The sequence below is a fragment of the Lynx rufus genome, unplaced genomic scaffold (assembly GCF_022079265.1).
Source record: "Lynx rufus isolate CCGP_SWC_20201006 ecotype Redwood Valley unplaced genomic scaffold, mLynRuf1.p SCAF_2, whole genome shotgun sequence".
In the NCBI taxonomy this organism is placed as follows: Eukaryota; Metazoa; Chordata; class Mammalia; order Carnivora; family Felidae; genus Lynx; species Lynx rufus.
Genome location: NW_025814834.1, coordinates 90,221,933 through 90,234,852, shown reverse-complemented (window position 1 = coordinate 90,234,852; position 12,920 = coordinate 90,221,933). Strand labels below are relative to the sequence as shown.

At 34.8% G+C, this 12,920-nt stretch overlaps 1 protein-coding gene across 1 annotated transcript in view; it reads right to left on the bottom strand.

Annotated features, from left to right (window-relative positions):
- Positions 1–12,920, bottom strand: part of LRP1B (LDL receptor related protein 1B) — a 1,918,909-nt gene that overhangs the window by 225,511 nt on the left and 1,680,478 nt on the right. The window lies entirely within an intron of this gene.

The following is a 12,920-nucleotide window of genomic DNA, read 5'->3' as shown; positions in this document are numbered from 1 at the left end:
GCACATTTGTAATACATTTATTACATATATAACTATATATTCATATATAATTCATAATAAGTTCATAATAATAAGTCCATATAAATATAAACATGGAATGTGATGGCATGAAAGAAACATTTAACAAATTCACTGAGATGTGGTTGTGTTTATGGAAAAAGTAGTCAATGTTTGCTAAAAACAATAAAGGCTATCCTTTTTAAGAGAAAAATAATGTGACCAATTGTCATATAGAAGACTGCACTTGCTTAATTAAAACACAAATGTGAAAAATAAACTTAGGAAGTTTTTGTTTATAGGTATTCAGTAGATATATTAAAAAAAGGACAGAAAAAATAGAACTATTGTGTGGGCTGCAGTTTAACAGGTATTTATTATATCCTTAAAGCCTATTTTAAAGCTGCTTTCTGTAGTTAAGTCTCTATTCCGGATAAGAGCCTTATTTATTGTACTATTTCCAGCATTTCACTCAAGTACTAGGCTCCTAATTTTTATCTTATAGACTATATCTCTCAGAATAAAGAAGTTGGTGTTTTGCAAAAAAATAAATCAAAGAATACTCTTTATGGAGTTTTTCCTTTTTTTTAAAGTTTATTTATTTATTTTGAGTGAGAGAGAAAGCTCAAGTTGGGGAAGGGCAGAGAGAGAGAGAGAGAGAGAGAGAGGGAGAGAGAGAGGGAGGGAGGAAGGGAGGGAGGGAGGGAGGGAGGGGGGAGAGAGAGAGAGAGAGAGAGAGAGAGAGAGAGAGAGAGAGAGAATCCCAAGCAGGCTCCACGCTGTGAGTGCAGAGCCTGATGTGGGGCTCAAACTCACAAATTATGAGATCATGACCTGAGCTGAAATCAGATGCTTAACTGACTGAGCCACCCAGGCACCCCTGGAGTTTTTCCTTTTTAGTCAGTTTGGATGCTATCCTATTAATGTTCCTGGTAATTATGGCAAATAGAAAAGGTGGAAATCCAGAATATGCTTTTGGCTTAACCAATGCCTCACAGAGTTATTCTATTACAATACTCTTGATTATTCATTTTTTTTGCGATAGCATTCATCATGCTAAACAAGTGTATTCCTAGATAACATTTTTCTAATTTTGTATTTCAACTTATGTAGTTTAAATACTTAAGAACAAAATGCACAAATTACGGTGTCCATCTTTTGTAGAGTTAAAATGTCATAGTTGGTGCTATAGGTAGAATATAATATTGGGATAATGGCAGATTAAGCACTACTTTGCCCAATGGGTTAAAATAGAAATTTCACCAGAGATACGCTCTCTCTCTTTTTCTTATATAAACATTAAAAAATTACTAAAAAAACCTTAGCAATATTTTTTATAGTAAAACAGGGTTCATAGAATGCAACCACTAACCATCAAAATTACAGATTCACTTGAGCATTACTATTTTTTTTTTCCTTTTGAGTATAAAGAATTTATGCATTGTTTGGAAGAAAATGCCCTAATAGTTGTCAGTGTATGACCAACTAGGTTTAGAAATTTAATCTCTTAAAATTTTAAAGTAAAGTTAACAATTATATTAGATAAAACATGAAATTCTGTCATTTTTTCTTTTTTAATGTATTTTAAGACTTCTACTGTCTGATTCTTGATGATATTATCCTAAGGCTCAAGTTCCTGAAATACTGCAAAATTTTTCCAACTTTTTTTATTGTTTTTAACCTTTTCCTATCTCTTTTATAGCAGCCAGATTTCTTATTGCATATAGAAAATAAATTTTAAATGATAATTGAAAAGAATAAATGAATTATTTACAGAAGTATGGGTATGGTCAGGTACTGATGATGGATTTTTTTTTTGCTTAGGTCTGTTACCAGAACCTGGTGAAAGCTATGGCTAGTGGAAAAGAGCCATGCAATAAGAACAGTGGTCATTTAGTGGAGGAACTCAGCCACTGCCAAACCACTGTGGGTAAGCAAGAGGGAAAGGAAATAAATAAATATTCCAACATCTTCCTCTATCCACATTCTAATCTCCTGTCAATGTTTCCTATGGATTCATTTCAACCTGAAGGCAGAAGATGTAGAACCTTGGTGATTCAGTCCACAGAGGTCTGCATTCTAGAACTTGGAACATGGCAAAGAAGTAAAGGTAGGCCAACTAGAACTCCCTCCAGGTAGTATTTCATATATATATATATATATATATATATATATATATATATACACATAATATATACATATATATATATATATATCTCAATATATATGAAAGTACATGAAAGTATATGAAAGTAAAGGTAGGCCAACTAGAACTCCCTCCAGGTAGTATTTCATATATATATATATATATATATATCTCAATATATATGAAATATATTTACATTTTAAGTTTATTTATCTTGAGAGAGAGACAGAGAGGGCAAGCATGAACAGGGGAGGGTTAGAGAGAGAGGGAGAGAGAGAATCCCAAGCTGGTTCCATGTTGTCAGGGCAGAGCCCAGTGAAAGGCTCAATTCCAAGACTCTGGGATCATGAGCTGAGCTAAAGTCGAGGGTCAGTTGCTTAACAGACTGAGCCACCCTGGCATCTGAAATGTACACACATATTTTTTATCTCTTATATCTCTTCCCAGATCAAAAACAATCAACGACACTCATTGTCTAGGCAGTACGGTACAAACTATTGAGCTTGATGAAACACCATCTGTCTTCAGAAAAGAGGATCAGGATGCTCACTAATCCTCTATTCTGAGAGACCTTGATACTAACAATTTTCCCTCACACCATTCCAGAAAAATAATGTACAACAAGCTACGTAGAGAAGCTAGGGCATAAATTAATGGAAGAGAGCATGAAAACAAACAAACAAACAAACAAACAAAAACAAAAGGATGAAATGAAAAAGAGAGAAACATTTAGCATTGAAAAAATGAGGTGAGATTAAGGCTAAAGAAAATGTACGCTGGAAAACACACAATAAAATTAGATGATGAAAGAAAGTAGTTTAATGTGCCAAAGAAAGTGGGAGATCCATGACAGTGGTCAGTAAGTGGGTGGATAATGGATTTTAGTTTATGAGAAGTGACAGAGAAGACTGGGTGGGTGGCAAAATGGCCACAGTCTACTAATTTCCAGAGCATGACTGCTGAGCCAGTAGCTGTAGCTACCAACACCCCATCAAAAAGAAAGTGCTTTATATAACCTTAGGGCCAAAGACATTTGTTCTTTGTCAGTAATTATGCATCCCCTTCAGTGTTATTGATTGCAGAATCCTCTTTTTCTTATAAGTACTTCCTCAGAACTATCTACAATAGGGTACGAAATGTTCCATTTAATATTTGCCTCCATGAACACTTTTCCTGCCTATTCTTTAACACAACCCTACTTAATGGTAACAGTATTATAAATAAAATTTCAGGCAAATGGGTCCAAAGTCCATTGTTTGAAATGAATAAAGGCATTAAGAAATGGCAAGAACACTAAGGATAGCCAACATTTCCAAATATTATGATAGAATTTCAAAATTTACTTTTTCCAATATGAACACAATTTTTCCAAAAGTTTATCCATCAGTGAAACCTTGAAGGGAATAAAAAATAAATTTCTTCTATTTGGCATATGCCATAGTGCATACCAGATCTCAGCTGCTACTACCTGAGACTCTATAATATGAGGACATCTTTTAAACACTGATCAAATATCCAAACAATAGTTATATGTCCTTCCTTAATGAATTAGTGTACACTGGGACACTTAAATGTATACTTATTGAAATGAATGTAATACAGATGGAGAATATAGAAATTAGTGCTGTATTTAGAGCTCTTCTTTAAAGCCATTAGTAAGAGGCTAAAGGCATCCTTAAAGCCATTAGAGACTAAAGGCATCCACTTCAAATAATACACATTCTCCATATAGATTAAGAATATGTGGTTTAGGGGCGCCTGGTTGGCGCAGTCGGTTAAGCGTCCGACTTCAGCCAGGTCACGATCTCGCGGTCCGTGAGTTCGAGCCCCGCGTCAGGCTCTGGGCTGATGGCTCAGAGCCTGGAGCCTGTTTCCCATTCTGTGTCTCCCTCTCTCTCTGCCCCTCCCCCGTTCATGCTCTGTCTCTCTCTGTCCCAAAAATAAATAAACGTTGAAAAAAAAAATTTTTAAAAGAAAAAAAAAAGAAAAAAAAAGAATATGTGGTTTAATAAAACAACAACTTCCTCTCTCTCATCTCTCATCTATATTTTTTGAGGTGGGGGGGCGTAAGTGGGTGAGAGGCAGAGAAAGAGAGATGAGAGTGAGAGAGAGAAAGCGGGGCTCCCCTGGGGCTTGTGTTTTAACCAAAGAGGAACTCACGTTCACCCGAAGTGGAACTCGAACTCACCGGATTTGGTACTCAAACTCACAAACTGTGAGATCACGACCTAGGTCAAAGTCAGGTACTTAAACAACTGAGCCACCCAGGCACCCTCTCTCATCTACATATTTTTAAGTTATTCATAATAGAAGGTCAAATATGGCCATTTCAATATTTAATACCTAAAAAGAGTATTTCTGTTAATGAATGTGAGTATTTATAGCACAGACAATGCAAATTGTAGTACATTTATTTTGAAAACTAGACTCTGCCTATAAATATCATCTCTTGACCAGGACACTGCTTTCCAGTCTCTAAACAAAGCAACATTGCTTTGTGCACTTGGTAAACATATAGTACTGTTGCTTTGAAAGGTTCTGAATTTTTCTGCTGGTGATACAAATCTTCATAGACATTTGGCAATGTGTTTTCAGAGGCGATTATCAGAAGTAAATATAGGAGTTATGACAGCCCCCACACATGCACTAGGAATGTGTTTGTGAAGCTTAAAAAAAGGACTTTACCTATGGGACAGTTATCAATAGAGCCATTTACATGAGTTTACTATCTGGGTTTTGCAAATTCTTACAATTACAAATATGGTTCCAGAATAAAAAACAGAGAATAATGTAACATATTACAAGCATTTTAAAATGTGCTCTAGGTAGTCCTAAGAATAAGTAGGGGTAGGTGAAGTAATTGATAAAACAGTCTTCTCTCCCAGTTCCAACCTCAGCTAAATTCCTTTAAGAAATGTTAGAAAGTCATTTATTAAATAAAAAACCTCATTCTATAGATAAAAACATTGAACCATACTGTGGCAAAGCAACCTGTTTAGAGAGTAACCTGGAACAAAGCCAGACCTACTGATCCCCATACCCTACTGCTTCTTATTTAAGATGGATAAGATTTTTGAAAGTGGTTGAAAATTCATACTAGGGTAATACTTAAAATTTCCCATTTCAAAAAGTATATGGAATATATGTGGCATTTGCAAAATAATAATCTATTTAAACATATACACAATGTAAGGTAACATGTGCTTTTCAAGGAACAAAACTGAAAGACATGATTGACACTGAAATTCTAAGACTTTTTAGAAATGGCAGTTAATTTCAATTTATTTTACTGTTTCAGGAACATTTCTATAGTAACTGAATTGTATTTTGCTCCCTTCCATTAACTTTTATTGTATTGTAAACAGCAGCACATCAACACCATTGGCATAAAATAGCCTGTGAAGTCTACTGTTTGCAATGGACTGTGAATGATAGAGATTTTTTTTCCAAAAGTACTAAAATGAAATACCCTACCAAGAAAGAAACACTCTAGAATATTGTAAATTTGGAGAGTGGTGTTTATTAGACTCCCTTCCTTTTTTGGTTTCAGTGTGTATTTAAATATTCTACAGACCCAAATGCAAGAGCTACTGAGTTTCAAAATACATAAGCACAACATGCTCCCATTGTTTTTTTCAGTGTTTTCAAAGTGACTTCTTAGAACAAAACCCTTCGTATATATATTTATGCTATTTCACCAGCAGCATGCTGAGACTTGGATTCCTTTTCCAACATTAATTAGATGATCACTGCATGGATTATGATTTGGATTTTTAAATCCAAACACAGAACTGCCCCCTCATAACACAAACTGGATTCTCAGAACAATAAACAAACAATTGAGGTAGACTACAATATTGACACTTCAATGTAAGGTTCTTCAGGTCAAGGAATATAGAAATAAATGAGGAGCCATAGTCAACATAATTGCATGAAATTTTCAACAATCTGTCCACAGACTAAAAGACAGTTCAGTGATAAACTGTAGTTTGGAATCATAACCAACGATTCCTTTTCAGAGAAATTAGCAGTTATGAGTATGCATTTTTCCAGTATGCTGGATAAAATATGTATGTGACCAACTGAATTTACACAAGTTAAATCATTCTGGGATACAAAGAAGTATATTCTGATAAATATTTACTAGAAAAAATTAATTTTATTTATTTATTTGAATAAATAAATTGAAAAATTCACAAACATATCTTTTTCTTAGCTCACCCTATTGTTAATACTAATCACAAACTATTTTCAGCCTTTTTGTCAAGAAAATAGCTACCTCTCTAAGGTATCTCAACTTCAATGGCACCTGTAACAGAATAGGAGGAAAATGAAATCTGATGTCATGTAGTTTGATACAAGCAGTCAGAATGAAATTTTGTTCTAAAGACTAGAATTTTGTGGAATTTAATTTTCTTTCCTTAAATGGAAAACGAAATCTCTGAGTTGGGGTAGCTATGCAAAGTTATCGAAAAATTTTTTTCTCAGGAGATATTATATAACCTATTTCATAGTTCATTCAGAGAAGGCTGTTACTTTTTAAAGTGCATGAAATCAATGACAAAAGATCTTTACTTTGGTCTCATTTCAGAAATTTGCAGCACAAATTTTGAAATAAGATCTAGATGTTTTTCTATAGGCAGGAGATATAGTTAGTTTGGAAATAACAAACTGTAACATCAAAATGTCCCACTAAAGCAGGGTGTACATTTTTAAGCAACATTTTTGTTCTCTTTACTATCCCAAATGAACTAGTACCTTTATTTATTTTTGAGAGACAAAGAGAGACAGAGCATGAGCAGGGGAGGGGCAGAGAGAGAGGGAGACGCAGAATCAGAAGCAGGCTTTAGGCCCTGAGCTGTCAGCACAGAGCCTGATACGGGCCTTGAACTCACGAACCGAGAGATCATGACCTGAGCAGAAGTCAGATGCTTAACAGACTAAGTCACCCTGGTCCCTAAAGGTTTATTACTTCTTATCCAAAATCAAAGCCTAAAATTCTCTAAGGATTATTGCACTTTGAGACTGGTAGGAATCAGTCCCAAACATATATACCTACAAGAATATTATTATGTATATATTTAGAATATTTTATTTTTATATAAAGACACTTATACATTTAAACACTACGCATTTCAATACAAGAATATTCTAAAATTATCTAATCTTTAACTAGATGTATTTTATATCTCAAGTGAAAGTAGGAAGAGAAAGAATCATTCAATTTCAATCTTTCTTCCAGATAAATTATCAGGTGTTCTGAAATGCTTTTTAGGGAAAGATACATTACATTAGAGGTTGTTTAATCATATCCTTAGAATTCCTCTTATGCTGACCCTTTTGTTAAAGTTAATGTACCTCTCATCAAAGCAGAGCTTTTCAAGAAGAATCTCTAAGTTATGCCTAATTTGGTACTTATTAAATTCCTTGTAAAATGGACGAATATATGTGATACTAATGTCATCAAAATTAGAAGTTCTTTTTCCCTAGATAGGTGCATAATATAAAATATTCACTTAATATTTGCACCTTGACCACCAATATTTCTGCTATTTTAGGCTTACAGATGCATCTCTCTCCTATGTTTTTTATCCAATTAACTTTTGAATGTAATCCTTTATCCCCATTCCCACAGCTATAATCACTTCAAATATTTTCTCCTAAAATATTTTAACAGCCTCTAAATTGGTCGCTTTTCTAGGGTCTTTCATTTTCTATACTGTTGTCAAGTTTAATGACAGCACTCTTTCAGCTAAACACCATCAATGGCTCCCTATGACCTACAGAATAAATTCCAAATTATTTAGCATACAAGGTCTGTCACAATCTGGCCTAAATTTGCCCATGTTCATCTAGTGACATTATCTCCCTCTTATATAACTTCTAGTCATGGCCAAATTGTATAAACCCCATGCTGCTTCAAGACTCTATTACATCTTTGCACATGCTGTTCCCTCTGTGTGAAGAATCCTTTATACATTTTGCCATATGGAGAACTTGTACCAATATCTCACATTTCTCAAAGATTCCCTTACTTCAGCAATAGCTTTCTTACTACTCCATGCATTTCCAAAATATTTTGCATATTCCTCTAACCCCAATCTAATTTATGTTTTTACTTGTATATCAGCATTTTCCATTATTACAAGTGCTTTTTTTTTAATTTTTTTTTAACGTTCATTTTTGAGACAGAGAGAGACAGAGCATGAACGGGGGAGGGACAGAGAGAGTCAGACACAGAATCCGAAACAGGCTCCAGGCTCCGAGCTGTCAGCACAGAGCCCAACGCGGGGCTCGAACTCACGGACCGCGAGATCGTGACCTGAGCTGAAGTCGACCGCCCAACCGACTGAGCCACCCAGGCGCCCCCATTAAAAGTGCTTTAAAACCACAAATTTATTCATCTTTGTAACTTGAGAGCCTAGCATAAGGCATGGCATCGAAAGAGCCATCAATATTTGTTGAATGAATACATGAATGACTGAATGGGCAGATCGAAAGGGAAGAAATCAAAAAGCTAAAAAAAAAAAAAATGAACTAATGAAAATTTGATTTAAATAAAACTCAGTCATCCAGGAGCATATATAATATTCTATGGCATCATTTTATTAAACCATATCAATATATAATTATTATAGTAAATACCAAAAAAATGATATACAGAGGCATTAGGAAGAGGTTCACAAGACTAAGATTGCATCTAGATGTGCCTAAGCTGGCAAATTGAGTGTTTATTTGTTTATTTAATTTTGCAATGTGGTGTTTAGACTGGTAGGAAGGTGGGTTGGGGTAGAGGAGATAGCAGAGAAAGATAGATGGAAATTCTTAAGCAAATTGTAAGTCACATATACCATGGAGGTAATCGGATCTATTGTTTAGGGCATAGAATTCTGAATTTTTAGAATTTCTTAGGCTGGATAAGTAATAATTAAGTAATGTTTCATGTATGAAATTACTGAATGGTTAAATAAGAATATGTTTGGAGGAAAAAAAAAAACCCTGTCAGGGTTTAATTTTTCTCCATTATTAAGATTTGGCTTATCAAAGGAAGCCAAAATTCTGAAATTTCTCATATATCTTTCATATGCTCAAATTACTTTGTCATGACTGACATATCCCACTCTTAATAAGCTTCGGTCCCACTCTCTAAGAATAAATGAGAACAATAACCCTAGTCTAGTTAAGAGAATAAGAAAAGAGATCAGTGACCAAACTAATGGGAAAGTTACTATTGATGTCAAAGTCTCATTTTCCACCTCCAAATACACAATCAAGAAACCACAGCATTCTCTATGTCTTTACCAGGAAAGTGCGAGAAATATAAAAATGCTACTCCCCTTCACAAACATGACAAATGAATGCCTCTTTTTCCACTGACTGTGGAATTAGCATAATTTAGGCTGCCTACAATGAGTAGCTCATTAGTAACTACTAGGTAATTGTTGGCTTACATTCAGTTATTGGCAGATGCCTGATAAGATGCTTAATGAATTTTTCATTAGTCTTTCTGAGAAAGCCTTCAGGAGAAAATACTTCTGATGGCATCAACTCTTTTACTTTCTTTTTCTCCCCTGGAGCCTCCAAGTATTTTCAAAATCAAATTTTAAAATGTTGATAACATCATACCTGGGTATCTTTCAGCCAAATATTTTACTCTAATAAACATAGTGCTATTTCTCCCTGCTATATATGTCCTTCTACCCAAAGTCACCACGAGTACCATGATTGAAAGACGCTTCATTTATACATATTTAATTTTGTATTAAGTTTTCAAAGCATTAGTCACCCACATATCTGACATCATTTTTAATAATGAATTGGGGATGGAATCAATAGTTTCTAACAGACAACATTTTTAACTACAATTTGTGTTCAAACACGAAGTCTCCAATGCAGATAGGCAAATATTTGATGCCGAAATATATGTTTTCGATATTCACTTATCTGACCAAAACTTGTTTAAATAATATTGTAAAGTGAACATTTTTAGTAGAAAGTAAGACATTCACAACAACCTAGAGCTTTATATAGATGCTAAAAATAAATGGGTTCCTAGTTACATGGGGAAAATACTGATTACCAGAATAAAACTTTCAATTATATCATCTGAGAATGTTGCAGAACATTTCATTATTGATTCTTTGGAGAAGATATAACTGCTGAATGCTAAGTGTGATTCTGATTTGTCAACATTACTTTTGCTGTAATTAAAATCCTAAAGTCATCTTTAAATAATTCTTCACTCAAATTGCATCCTGATGAGTTTCTTTATCTCTATAATTGGATTGCCAACACCTAAATAAGTGACTCATCCAACTACACTTGTGATACCTCAATGTTCTTACCCTTAAAAAAGCACCTCGAAAAGCTTTCTGTCAGCAATGATAGTTAGAGTAATATATTTGTTTAAACACCAACTGAGAAGAACTTAGGCAAAATAATTAAGTGGTATGACTTCAGTGACTTTTGTCTCCTTTATTTTTATTTGTTTACTTCTTCATTTACTTTTAAACTCTGTGACTTGATCCTTCTGAGGACTGCACACTGGCACACATTTGCAAGGTCTCACCTGGCAATAAGATTATCAATAATCCTCTCTTATCATCTCCTCCCATTTCCCTCCACCCAGGGTGTTGTTCTAAGCTTACTGCCAGAGAAGAAAGCAGCCTGATAAGCTAAACCATGCTACTGTGTGGGCTTTCTTTGGGACCTCTCTGTGAAGATAGGTCCCTCTTACTATTTGAAGATAAAAACACCTAATAACAAAGGTGATGTTAGGTCAATAAAGATGAATAAAAAGACATCAATAAAAAGCCATTTGTCTTCCCTGACTTCAAACTGTCTTCAATCATCAAGACAGTATGGTACTGGCACAAGAACAGACACTCAGATCAATGGAACAGCATAGAGAACCCAGAATGGGTCCACAAACATATGGCCAACTAATCTTTGACAAAACAGGAAAGAATATCCAATGGAATAAAGACAGTCTCTTCAGCAAGCGGTGCTGGAAAACTGGACAGCGACATGCAGAAGAGTGAACCTGGACCACTTTCTTACACCGTACACAAAAATAAACTCAAAATGGATGAAAGACCTAAATGTAAGACAGGAAACCATCAAAATGCAGGCAAAAACCTCTTTGACCTTGGCTGCTGTACTTTCTTACTCAACATGTCTCCGGAGGCAAGGGAAACAAAAGCAAAAATGAACTATTGGGACCTCATCAAAGTAAATAGCTTCTGCACAGCAAAGGAAACAATCAGCAAAACTAAAAGGCAACTGACAGAATGGGAGAAGATATCTGTAAACGACATATCAGATAAAGGGTTAGTATCCAAAATCTATAAAGAACTTATCAAACTCAACACCCAAAAAAACAAATAATCCAGTGAAGAAATGGGCAGAGGACATGAACAGACACTTCTCCAAAGAAGACATCCAGATGGCCAACTGACACATGAAAAAATGCTCCACATCACTCATCATCAGGGAAATACAAATCAAAACCACAATGAGATACCACCTCACACCTGTCAGAATGGCTCACATTAACAACTCGGGCAACAACAGATGTTGGCGAGGATGCGGAGAAAGAGGATCTCTTTTGCACTGCTGGTGGGAATGCAAACTGGTGCAGCCACTCTGGAAAACAGTATGGAGGTTCCTCAAAAAATTAAAGTAGAACTACCCTATTACCCAGCAATTGCACTACTAGGTATTTACCCAAGGGATACAGGTGTGCTGTTTTTAAGGGGCACATGCACCCCTATGTTTATAGCAGCACTATCAACAACAGGCAAAGTATGGAAATAACTCAAATGTCCATTGGCAGAAGGTTGATAAAGAAGATATGGTATATATATACAATGGAGTATTACTTGGCAATCAAAAAGAATGAAATCTTTCCATTTGCAACTATGTGGATGGAACTAGAGGGTATTATGCTAAGTGAAATTAGTCAGAGAAAGACAAATATCATATGATTTAACTCATATGAGTACTTTAAGAGACAAAAACAGATGAACATAAGGGAAGGGAAGCGAAAATAATAAAAGAACAGGGAGGGGGACAAAACATAAGAGACTCTTAAATATGGAGAACAGAGGGTTGCTGGAGGGGTTGTGGAGGGTGGATGGGCTAAAAGGGTAAGGGGCACTAAGGAGTCTACTCCTGAAATCATTGTTGCACTATATGCTAACTTGGATGTATATTAAAAGATAAAAATAAATAAAAAATAAATAAAAAATTATCTTCTTCATTCTGGGAAAAGTGTCATCTTTAAACCCCTAAAGTATTTTGAGTGTTCACTGGAATTATTTGTGGTTTCTGTTACATCCCTGTCATCTTTGTCTTCGTCATCATGTCCTTCTCCATTGCTCTTATGAATTCCCTCATCCTCAGCTATTTTTCTTTAAGACCTCCCCGTCATCCCTAATTCCAGTGTTACTTTCCTCATATCTAAATGCTTCATTCATATCCTTTATATTGAGTTTTTTAATCTACTCAGAGTTATAAAAAATAGAAAAGTAAGGTATCTGTAGAATTTTATATTCATTCATATTCAAATAATTTCCTGTACGTTACTGTAATTTGATGGCTGTTTTCCAGTTTAATTTTAGTGGCCATTGTTGATTAGATAACAATAAATTTGATCATGTATGCAGTAGAATTGATAACTTTTAAATGCTATTACTTCACTGTCTTTCGAGAACTATACTCTTATTTGGTATTTTTAAAAAACTTAGCCCTACCAGATTGCAATAATAATCTTATG